This window comes from Rhincodon typus, chromosome 9 (genome assembly GCF_021869965.1).
Source record: "Rhincodon typus isolate 14 chromosome 9, sRhiTyp1.1, whole genome shotgun sequence".
NCBI classification, from domain to species: Eukaryota; Metazoa; Chordata; class Chondrichthyes; order Orectolobiformes; family Rhincodontidae; genus Rhincodon; species Rhincodon typus.
The window spans coordinates 87,874,212-87,887,247 of record NC_063340.1 but is presented as its reverse complement, the minus strand read 5'-3'; positions in this window follow the sequence as shown (position 1 = coordinate 87,887,247).

The following is a 13,036-nucleotide window of genomic DNA, read 5'->3' as shown; positions in this document are numbered from 1 at the left end:
CTAGCTTCCCAGAGAATCCTAGGATAAATCCCATCCGGCCCAGGGGACTTATCTATTTTCACACCTTCCAGAATTGCTAACACCTCCTCCTTATGAACCTCAAACCCATCCAGTCTAATAGCCTGTATCTCAGTATTCTCCTCGACTACATTGTCTTTTTCCTGCGTGAATACTGACGAAAAATATGCATTTATCACCTCTCCTATCTCTTCGGACTCCACGCACAACTTCCCACTACTGTCCTTGACCGGCCCCAATCTTACTTTCGTCATTCTTTTATTCCTGACATACCTATAGAAAGCTTTAGGGTTTTCCTTGATCCTACCTGCTAAAGACTTCTCATGTCCCCTCCTGGCTCTTCTTAGCTCTCTCTTTAGGTCCTTCCTGGCTAACTTGTAACTCTCAAGCGCCCTCACTGAGCCTTCACGCCTCATCTCTACATAAGCCTCCTTCTTCCTCTTGACAAGAGATTCAACTTCTTTAGTAAACCACGGTTCCCTCGCTTGACCACTTCCTCCCTGCCTGACAGGTACATACTTCTCAAGGACATGTAGTAGCTGTTCCTTGAACAAGCTCCACATTTCAATTGTGCCCAGCCCCTGCAGTTTCCTTCTCCATCCTATGCATCCTAAATCTTGCCTCATCGCCTCATAATTGCCTTTCCCCCAGCTATAACTCTTGCCCTGCTTTATATACTGATCCCTTTCCATCGCTAAAGTAAACGTAACCGAATTGTGGTCACTATCACCAAAGTGCTCTCCTACCTCCAAATCTAACACCTGGCCTGGTTCATTACCCAGTACCAAATCCAATGTGGCCTCACCTCTTGTTGGCCTATCTACATACTGTGTCAGGAAACCCTCCTGCACACATTGGACAAAAACTGACCCATCTGAAGTACTCGAACTATAGCGTTTCCAGTCAATATTTGGAAAGTTAAAGTCCCCCATAACAACTACCCTGTTACTTTCGCTCCTATCCAGAATCATCTTTGCAATCTTTTCCTCTACATCTCTGGAACTTTTCGGAGGCCTATAGAAAACTCCCAACATAAGGGAGAGAGATATAAGGGGAAGCTTCAAAGTGGTGCCATGGGATGTTTTACGTAACGAATCTGAAAGGGCGAACAGATTTTATGCTCATCTAAAATTTGGGACATTAAGCAGTGCACCTGCAGTGCTGCACAGGAAAGTCAGCGATATTGAGTGACCTAGGAACTTGAGACTTATTATCTGTTTAATGGAAAATTGTTACTTTTGAGTAAGATGCTGTACCATTCCAGATAGCAGGTATGCATGGTGTGTGATGTGATTCACGCCTTCTCCCCATATCTTTTTGATCTCTTTAGCTCTAAGAACTATATCTGACACCTTCTTGAAAACATTCAATGTTTTGGCTTCAACCGCTCTCTGTGACAGAGAATTCCACAGGCTCTCCTACTTTTTGGGTGAAGACATTTCCCCTCATCTCAGTCTTAAATGGCCCACCCTGTATCCTTAGACCTTGTCATCCTGGTTCCAGACTCCCTGGTCATTGGGAACATCCTTCCTGCATTTTCTCTGTCTAGTCCTGTTAGAATTTTACAGCTTCAATGAGATCACCAACATTTTTATAAACCTGCTATTAAAGTCCTAATTGATCCAGTCTCTCTCCATATGTCAGTCCTGCCATCCCAAGAATCAGTCTGGTAAACCTTTGTTGCCTCTCCATAGCCAGAACATCCTTCCTGAGATAAGGAGACCAAAACTGCACACAACACTCCAGGTGTGCTCTCACCAAGGCCCTGTACAAGTGCAGCAAGACATCTCTGTTCCTGTACTCGAATCATCTCACTATGAAGACAAACATACCATTTGCCTTCTTCACCGTATGCTGCAACTGCAAACTTTCAGTCCCTGGTGTACAAAGGCACCCAAATCTCATTGTACCTACCTTTTTCCAAATCCATTATCATTCGGAGAGTAATCTGTTTTCCTGCTTTTGCCAGCAAAGTGTATACCCTCATAATTATCCATGTAATACTTCCATGCACTTTCCTGTGATGTGTTGGTTCCCCTGCAGAGCTGAGTGAACAGATTAGAATATTGAGGTGATCCAAAAGCTTCCTCATCACTTTACTGTACGTGACATTGATTCGGCCACTGTTGGAATATTGCATTCAGTTCTGGTCTCCCTGCTATAGGAAGGATCTTATGAAACTTGAAAGAGTTTGGAAAAAAAAATCTACAAGGATGTTGCCAGGGTTGGAGGGTTTGAGCTACAGGGAGAGGTTGAATAGGCTGGGGCTATTTTCCTCGGAGGCAGAGGTGTGACCTTATAGAATTTTATAAAATCATGAGGGGCGTAGATAGGGTGAATAGCCAAGGTCTTTTCCCCAGGGTAGGGGAGTCCAGAACTAGAGGGCATAGGTTTAAGGTGAGAGGGGAAAGATTTAAAAGGAATCTAAGAGGCAGTTTTTTCAATGAGCTGCCAGCGGAAGTGGTGGAGGCTGCTACAATTTCAACATTTAAAAGGCATCTGGATGGGTACATGGATAGGAAGGGTTTAGAGGGATATGGGCCAAATGCTGGCAAATGGGACTAGATTGGTTTGGGATATCTGGTCAGCATGGATGGGTTGGACTGAAGGATCTGTTTCCATGCTGTATCACTCTGTGACTCTATGACATTTATTGATTTAAAAATAATAGGTTCTGTGCCATGGCTGGCATTCAGTTGTTGGTATGTTGGTAGAATTCTGGGGCCTTACCAAAGTGCAAATTCTCTCTTATGAAACAAGAGTTACAAAAGGCACCAAAGTTTCACACAATTCCATTCTGAAATCCAACATAAGATTTTGGACATTAATCAACTTCAAAAACTCTGGCTGACTTTCCTTTCCTCTCTTGTCCGGGGTGCTGACTAATTTTGAGTTTCTCTGCTCAGCAGAGAGGAGATTGAAGCAGTGAATTCCCTGGTATTTACACATCCCTATGAAGCTCCGATTGACTCAGTCCTTCACTGCGGCGAAACATTACATTGTGTATTCAGTGCAATCTGTTCAAGAATGCGTTGCTTGAGGATAAAAAATTCAGTCTAACAAAGGGGTCCAGTTTCCACCACAGCTTGGAGCCTCCCTGTCAATGCAAAAACAGCAAATGAAGGCAAATAACACAAGTGTCACCCCAAAATGTCCCACTGCGACAGTGTGGGTTTCACATTTGCTCCTTTTGCTACGGCGATGGGCCATTCTAGTTGTAAGTTGCTGCCATTCGAGTTGGATTTTAGTTGCCTTGAAATGTAAATCCTGAAAGTTAAATCTGGTGGGAGCATAGAGGCCTTTCTGGACTCTATTAGATAGCCAGAGTACCTCTTTGGATATACTCAAATGTGTTTACTTTTGAGAAATACCTACAGAAACAATACTGCCTGTTTTCATATTTCTGTTATCTTTCTCCCATGCTCCAATTGTTACCCACGTTTTTACTTAGCCATTCTCTCGCTTTGTTTTCTGTCCAATCATTTAACACACCGTGTGTTTTTGCACAATGATATGCTTTTTCTTCGTATTTGGTGCCCTCTTTGCCCTTGCTAGTTAGCCACAAAGGGTCGGTCTGTTTTGTGAATTTTTTCTTGCTTGTTGCCCACGTTTAACCATTCCAAAAAGAATTCTCGCCACTCTTAAGGGGCACTTGGTTTCTGCTAAAGATATCCCATGATCAGATTCACAGGAGTATCCTGCCTATCCAATCAAACCCATAAAATTTCAACCTGTACTTCCAAGAACTCATTCAGATTTCACGCTTCAAGTTCACCAAAACCGTATTTCACTGGATGCAATCAATCATTTAAATGACCATCATGAACTGCACATGAATAGAGTCATACAGGTCTACAGCACAGAAAAATGGCCTTTGGTCCATTGTGTCAAAAGCAACTTAATCCCATTTTCCAGCACTTGACCCATAGCCTTGTATATCTTGGGATCGCAAGTGTACATCTAAATACGTCTTCAACGTTATGAGGGCGGTGAGTTCCACATTCCCACCACCCTCTGGGTAAAAAATAGTTTTTCCTCACAAATCCTCTAAACCTTCTATCCCTTTCAGTAAATCTATGCCCCCTGGACATTGATTCCATCAGAGGACAAGTTTCTTCCTGTCTATCCTATCAGAAAACATGTCCCATTCCTGGAAAAATGGGAAATGCCATGTCTGTGGTATGGGATTTGCTGATTTTGGTCACTTTTCACTACAACGGAGAGTCTCTTTGTTGTGGAAAAAATGCAGGCGTTAGATTTGTTAAGGCAAGTCCCTTAAATAAAAATGTGCACACGTTTCCAGTGCAATGGTTTGCTCCTCTGGTAGCTCATTGCAAGTCAGACCCAAAGTTTCCATTGAGTTTGAACGTGAACGAAGTGCACTTTTTCCCAAATAAATGTTTACGCTTTTTGATTTTCTTATTGGTTTTTCCACATTCCCTGCTGAAGACACCTGTGTTCCCTAGTGGAATTGGACTCGGACTAAACCCAAGTTCTCAGAGTGGAATAGAGTCGGAGTCATACAGCAGAAAAACAGGCTCTTCCATCCAACTCGTTCATGCCGACCATGTTCCCAAACTAAACTAGTCCCACTTCCCTGCTCATGGCCCATATCCCTCTAATCCTTTCCTATTTATGGACTTATCCAAATGTCTTTTAAATGTTGTAACTGTACCTATATCCATCACTTCCTGTGGCAGTTCATTCCACACACGAACCACTCTCTGTGTAAAAGAGTTGCTCCTCATGACTTTTTAAAATCTTCCTCCTCAAAAATATGCCCTCTGGTTTTGAATTCTCCCACTCTAGGGAAAAGACCCTTATTTTTCACCTTATCTGTGCCTCTAATGATTTTATAAGCATCTACAAGGCCACTCCTCAATCTCCTATGGTCCGGTGAAAAAAGTCCCACGCTATCCAGCCTATTTTTATATCTCAAGCGCTCCATTACTGATACATCCTGGTTAGTCTTTTCTGTACCCTCCCCAGTTTAATAATATCCTTTCTATAACAGGGCAACCAGAACTGCACACAATATTCCAGAAGAGACCTCACGAACAACCTGTACAACCTCAACATGATGTCCCAACTCCTATACTCAATCACAAAAATAGAAATTGCTGGAAAAGCTCAGCAAATCTGGTAGCAACTGTGGAGAGAAATCAGAGTTAATGTTTTGGGTCTTGTGATCTTTCCTCAAAACCCAGTTTTCTAAAATATTTGTGAGGCACAGTTGTGACTATAATCATGGTATTAAGTTTCTTTGGGAAGGTGACTTTATAATGAGGTTCCACCTGTTGGATGTAAAAGGTCCCTTGATACCCTTTCAATGAGAAAGAACATTTTCACTGGTGGCTTGGCTAAGATATATCTCTCAATCAAATCACCAAAACAGCTTATCAGCTCATTAACTCATTGCAATTGGTCAGATCTTGCCATATGAACAGTTTAACAGTGACTGTATTTTAAAACACTTTTCTGAATTAGATGTGAGGTATTTGGGATGATCTGATTTCAGGAAAGATAAATTTACACTTCTCCGTTCTTTATTACTCGATGCCAGGAGAGGGCTGAATCTTTGCAACAGACCCAAATATTGATCGATAACCTTGTTCTTAACAGGAAGTTTTTCCAAAGGTTTCTAAAGTTGAGTAGAGTAGGCTGTTTGCAGGTTAAGAGATGAATTATAAGTGGAGGCTTTCAAAAGTGTGATAACGAGAGTTCAGAGGCATTACGTTCCTGTTAGTGTGAAGGGTAAGGCTAGTTAGAGAGGGGACAATAGATGAATAAATATATTGAGGTTCTAGTTAATAATAAGAAATAGACAACTGAATCTGTTGAAGGGTATAAAGTGCGTAGAGGCATTCTTAAGAGGGAAATCGGGAGTGCAGAAAGGGGATATGAGAAATCCTTGGCAAATAAGGTTAAGGATAATCCAAAGAGATTCTGCAAGTACATTAAGAGCAAGAAAGCAGCTAGAGAGAGAATAGGGCCCCTTAAAGATCAACAAGGTAACTTATGTGTTGAACCTCAGGAGATGGGAGAGATAAGAAATGAATATTTCATGTCAGCTTTTACAGTGGAGAAAGAAATAGAGACTAGAAAACTCAGAGAAATAGATGTTGATGTTTTAAAAACAGTTCACATTACAGAAGAGGAATTGCTGGAGGTCTCATAAAACAGAAAGGTGGATAAATCTCCATGACCTTATCAAGTGTATTCCAAGATATTGTAGGAAGTTAGGGAAGAAATTGTGGGGCCCCTAGCGGAAATATGATGTTGATTGAGAGACATATCTTAGCTAAGCCACCAGTGAGAATGTCCCTTCTCCTTGAAAGAGCGTCAAGGGGTCTTTTACATCCATGTGAGATCTCATAATGCAATCACTGTCCCACAGAAACTTAATATATTGATGATAGTCATAACTGTGCAAATAAATATACTAACATTTTAGAAATCATAGAAGTTCTTAGAGTCCCTTCAGTGCAGAAAGAGGCCATTCAGCCCATCGAGTTTGCACCAACCTTCCAAAAAGCATCCCCACCTAAACCCACCATTTACCACGGCTAATCCATCTAGCCTGCACATTAAAGTACAATTTAGCATGGACAATCCATCCAACCTGTGTGGGTTTCCTCCAGGTGCTCAGGTTTCCTTCCACAGTCAAAAAATGTGCAGGTTAGGTGGATTGGCAAACTCCTGCAAGTGCCTATCCATTCTGTTTCAGCTAATATTTCCATAAGTCAATACCACATTTCTATGAACTCTATTCCGTTAATATTAGCTTTGCTAATGACGGGGAAGTTACCCCATCTAATGGTATGATTGAGTGTGCATGAATCTGATGGTCCCGCATCACAATTCTCCTTCAATGTTCACTCAAGCATTTTATGAAACCCGCCATCATTGGCATTTAATGAGCTCCTGTTCCTGTGGTTCAGGTGAACCCAAGAGAGTCTAAGGGTTGACACAAGAGAAAACTCCCTCATTTCTTCATGAACGGTCACCATCCATTCCCCAAACAGTACAACCAAGAAAGTAATGCAATAACCTGCGCTTCTCATGCCTGCTTCAGTAGATCCTACTGACAAATGTTCTAAGTGACTGCCAATGTACTTTAAGAATAATACTCTTGAGTAGATTTGTAGCTTGGGTTGTGGATGCGGTGGTTGGTTTGCTCGCTGAGCTGGTTCATTAGTTTGTAGACGTTTCATTACCCTCCTGGGTAACATCATCAGTGAAGCCTCCAATGAAGGGCTGTTGTATTTTCCTGCTTGCTTTTTAAACTCTGGAGTCCATTGGAGTCGATTACCCCATTTCTGTTTTTTTGTTGCAGTGGTATGTATATGGGGTCTAGTTCTTTGTGTTTATTGATGGCCTTCATGGTGGAGAGCCAGGCTTCTAGGAATTCTTAACATTGTCCCAATGAAACTGGTGGTTCTCCTTGTCTGTGTGTATGGAGACAAGTGAGTATTGGTCGTATATGTTTGTTGCTAGTTGGTATTCATGTATTCTCGTAGCCAGATTTCTTCCTGTCTGTCCAATGTAATGTTTGTCGCAGTCCTTGCATATAATCTTATATATTACGTTGATTCTGTCCATAGTGGGTAAGGAGTCTTTGGTTCTTGTTAGCAGTTGGCATCGGGTTGATGTAGGTTAGTGTGCCACTCTGATGCCCAGTGGCCGTAGGAGTCTTGTGGTCAGTTCAGATACGTTCTTGATGTAGGGTAGTGTGACAAGTGTGTAATGGGGCATACTGTATCTTCCTGTTATTGTTTGTGTGACAGGCATTGTCGGGCCCAGCTATCCAAGTGTCTGTTGTCTCTAAATACTTGGTGGAGCTATTCTTCTTCATTTTGGCGTAGTTCTGGGTTGCTGCAGTGAGTTGCGTCTCATTTGAACAGTGTTTTTACACAATTCCGTTTGTGGGTTTTAGGGTGATTACTGTTGAAATTTAGGACTTGATCCATGTGTGTGTGGCCTTTCTGTATACTTTGGTCAGGAATTTCCCATTGGTCCTGTCTTCTACCATCGTATCCAGGAATGGGAGCTGTTTGTTCTTTTCTTGTCTGGTGAATTTGATGCTGGTGAAAATGTTGTTTATGAGTTGGTAAGTACAGAAAGGCCACACACAAGGATCGAGTCCTAGATTTCAACAGTAACTGCCCCAACAATCAACAGCTTTAAGAATACTTTAAGGATAATGTGAAGCTGAATCTTGTGATCCTTTTTGGCTAAGTCTGAGCGGCATTGAGTTTTTTGGAGGATTTCCTGTCACAAAGCCAAAAAAATATTTTGCTGTATCTTAGCAAACTCACCTTATTGAATAACTATGCTGCCCCTATGGTGTCCCTCATGTCCAGTCCCATTTTACCATGCATCATTCCTGGAACACCACACCAGTCAGCTGCTGAGATGGGCCTTGCTGGAATTCTCGTCTGGTTCTGCCTCATCCGACCATACTCCATGTCACTCAGGCCCTTATAAGATTCCATTTAAATTGTACAAACCATTTGTACAATGTGATCAGTCGCATCAATTATAGAATCAAAGTCCAACCATGGGTTTGAATATGCTCCCATTCCTTCCAGCACCTCACATGGATTGTCAACACAAAATTTAAATAAAAAGCTTATCATCCAATGTGTGATTTTTCTCTCCCACCTCTAATCTCCAACTTCTCCCATTTTATTTAAAGTTTTCTTTGTTACCTGTCTGTTTTAGCACTATGCTGGGAATTACCGGTTAGCTGTGTCCGATTTTAAGGGGGCTGGAAGATTAGGAGATAAAGGATCGAGTTCTGTTCTGGATCCAATGTTGTGGAGGTGCCAGTGTTGGACTGGCCTGGACAAAGCAGAAATCACACGACAGCAGGTTATAGTCCAACAGGTTTATTCTAAATCACAAGCTTTCGGAGAGATAACGGAAAGATAATTTCAGGTATTTTTTTTCTTCATTCATTCACGTGATGAGGACATCGCTTTTAGGCATCATTTATTGCCCAGAGGGCAGTTGAGAGTCATCCACATTGCTGTTGGTCTGGAGTCACATGTAGGCCAGACCAGGTAAGGATGGCAGTTTCCTTCCCTAAAGGACATTAGTGAACCAGATGGATTTTCCTGACAATCGACATTGGGTTTATGGTCATCATTAGATTCTTATTTCCAGATATTTACTGAATTCAAATGCCACCATCTGCCGTGGTAGGATTCAAACCCAGAACGTTATCTGGGTCTCTGGATTAACAGTCCAGTGATAATGCCACTCGGCCATCACCTCCCCGACAGGGAATATCAACAGATAAGTACAAACGGTGTGAGAGTCGACAATAACAAATCTTTGCAAGTGATCGAAAGTGTCAATCGGTGTGAATAAACAGCTGAATAACAAGTGAAGGGATGACCTGTGAACCGATTAATGAAGGTGATTGATTTATTAATTATGTCTCCAACAATAAATTCTGTGCTGTGCACTTCCCTCCATTTCGCCTAATGAAGGAACAGTGCTCCGAGAGCTTGTGATTTTAAATAAACTGTTGGATTATAACCTGGTATTTTGGATTCAGTGAAAGACAAAGGCAAGGAGCTGAAAGGCCTTTCCTGTGCTGAATGACTCCATGACAAGTTTGAGTCAGAAGCAGCAAAATGCATCTAGATTTCATGATAATCGAGGGGTGAGGAACCAGGAAAGGAAGGTTCAGAGAAACGATGGATAATGTTTCATTTCAAAAATAAAGGTAGAGTCGCCATAGTCATACCAGACCACAGGGCTGCTGTGTCATTAGTGAGAGAGATGACAGCTGGTGGTTTAACATGGGGGTCACTCCGTGCCTCAGGTGAGGGGAGAGGTTGAGATGGAGAGTCCTGCTGGAAGGAAGGAAGGAGAAAAGTATTACATTTATACAGGATCTTTCTCTAATTACAGCTGCTCGCTGATTGTTTTTGAAATACTTGTAAGAATGGAAAGAATCAAGGTCTTTGCTGCCTCAGTTTTGAATGTGTAAGGTATCAAGTTGTAGATGTGTAATGCATCAGTTATTTTCCACTTCGTCATCCTATTGTCCCATGGACCAGGAGTGGAAATTCCTATTACACATCTGCTCCAGTGTCAAAACTTTTTCTTTATTCATTCGTGGGATGTGGGTGTTGCTGTCTGAGCCTGCCTTTATCCTTAGTTGCCCTCATACCTACTTCCACCTGCATAACCTCTTCACCCCTGTCTCAATCATGCTTCTGGTCAAATTGTCATCTGTGTTTCTGTTATTTCCAGCCCAATGGTTCCAATACTCTCCTGGTTAGCCTCCTAGCCTCCACTCTCTGAAAATTTGAGCTCTGCTATTTGTATCCAAATTTGCACCTGTTTACCCCATCAATCCTGTTTTGTTCATTTACATTGGTTCGTAGACCCCAAACACCTCGATAATCATTGAGTTTCCTGTCTTTTCTCGTCTCCACCACTCCACTGCTATAATTTCTCACAGCCCCAGGAATTTTGCATTCCTCCAAGATTGACCTCATTCACTCCACCATCAGCAAGTCTGTGTTAGCTGTGCAAGTCAAAGCTCTAGAGTTCCCTTGCTCGTACTATCTGTATCTCTTCTTCACACATCCTTCAAACCTACCTTGTGGTCAAACTTTTGGGAATCTATTCCATTGTCTCCTTCTTGAGCATTTTTCATTGCCTTTTGTCTGACTCTTAAACAAAAGCACCTTGGGATGCTTTACCACATTAAAACATCAACAATGATCTGCATTATATTGTAACTTTTGCATTCTTCATCGGGATGTGAAAATTGCAAGGCCAGCATTTGTTGCCCACATCCCATGAATTTTTTTTTTTTTAAAGGCACAATATCAATGCAATTAATTGTTGTCAATGTAGGTGAAAAAGGACTTTTCTTCTGAAGAGAAGATTTTCAATTTCTAATGCAGGAAAATGTCATCTCTTGCTTCGGTGAGTTGGCTGCTGAGATCGTGGGCCATTCGCTGCTATAACCACACTGCCATGTCCCACAAGTGGATAAATTTTTTTTAGCAATAACTTGTGCATGTGAAATGTTCATATTGATGGAAAACACAGTTGCAGACAATTATTAAAAGTTGTAATTTTGAAGAAAATGGTTCTTGCCCTTCCATTGGAGTATCAGTGTAGTATTTTAAAATTAATTTCTGATCAATTTATCTTCCATTATCTTGCATATGTTCCAACATTCGCACCCATATAGCAACGTTGACCAATTGTAGTATTTTAAAAACCTTATTGTACAGAGATCTCACAGAGATTTTACTGTTTCTGTTGAGCATTTTTGTGGAACTTGTGTTTGGAAGAGTCAGTCATGTGCTTTCTGGTGCGTTGACCACAACAGAGGCAACCAAAACGTCAGCGAGAATCTTGTTGTGGTTTCCAGGCTCTTGACTGCTGTATGGAGAGATGGAATAAAAGAATGACTAGAGTAAGATTAGGGCCAGTCAAGGACAGTAGTAGGAAGTTGTGCGTGGAGTCTGAAGAGATAGGAGAGGTGCTAAATGCATATTTTTCGTCAGTATTCACACAGGAAAAAGACAATGTAGTCGAGGAGAATACTGAGATACAGGCTATTAGACTAGACGGGATTGAGGTTCATAAGGAGGAGGTGTTAGCAATTCTGGAAGGTGTGAAAATAGATAATTCCCCTGGGCCGGATGGGATTTATCCTAGGATTCTCTGGGAAGCTAGAGAGGAGATTGCAGAGCCTTTGGCTTTGATCTTTATGTCATCATTGTCTTCAGGAATAGTGCCAGAAGACTGGAGACTAGCAAATGTTGTCCCCTTGTTCAAGAAGGGGAGTAGAGACAACCCTGGTAATTATAGACCAGTGAGCCTTACTTCGGTTGTGGGTAAAGTGTTAGAAAGGATTATAAGAGATAGGATTTATAATCATCTAGAAAGGAATAATTTGATTAGGGATAGTCAACACGGTTTTGTGAAGGGTAGGTTGTGCCTCACAAACCTTATTGAGTTCTTTGAGAAGGTGACCAAACAGGTGGATGAGGGTAAAGCGGTTGATGTGGTGTATATGGATTTCAGTAAAGAGTTTGATAAGGTTCCCCATGGTAGGCTATTGCAGAAAATACGGAGGCATGGGATTGAGGGTGATTTAGCGGTTTGGATCAGAAATTGGCTAGCTGTAAGGAGACAGAGGGTGGTGGTTGATTGGAAATGTTCATCCTGGAGTTCAGTTACTAGTGGTGTACCTCAAGGATCTGTTTTGGGGCCACTGCTGTTTGTCATTTTTATAAATGACCTGGATGAGGGCATAGAAGGATGGGTTAGTAAATTTGCGGATGACACCAAAGTTGGTGGAGTTGTGGATAGTGTAGAAGGATGTTGCAGGTTACAGAGGGACATAGATAAGCTGCAGAGCTGGGCTGAGAGGTGGCAAATGGAGTTTAATGCGGAAAAGTGTGAGGTGATTCACTTTGGAAGGAGTAACAGGAATACAGAGTACTGGGCTAATGGTAAGATTCTTGGTAGTGTGGATGAACAGAAAGATCTCGGTGTCCATGTGCAAAGATCACTGAAAGTTGCCACCCAGGTTGATAGCGTTGTTAAGAAGGCGTACAGTATGTTAGGTTTTATTGGTAGAGGGATTGAGTTTCGGAGCCATGAGGTCATGTTGCAGCTGTACAAAACTCTGGTGCGGCCGCACTTGGAGTATTGAGTACAGTTCTGGTCACCGCATTATAGGAAGGATGTGGAAGCATTGGAAAGGGTGCAGAGGAGATTTACCAGGATGTTGCCTGGTATGGAGGGAAGGTCTTATGAGGAAAGGCTGAGGGACTTGAGTCTGTTTTCGTTAGAGAGAAGAAGGTTAAGAGGTGACTTAATAGAGGCATACAAGATGATCAGAGGATTAGATAGGGTGGACAGTGGGAGCCTTTTTCCTTGGATGGTGGTGGCTAGCACGAGGGGACATAGCTTTAAATTGAGGTGTGATAGATATAGGACAGATGTCAGAGGTAGGTTCTTTACTCAGAGA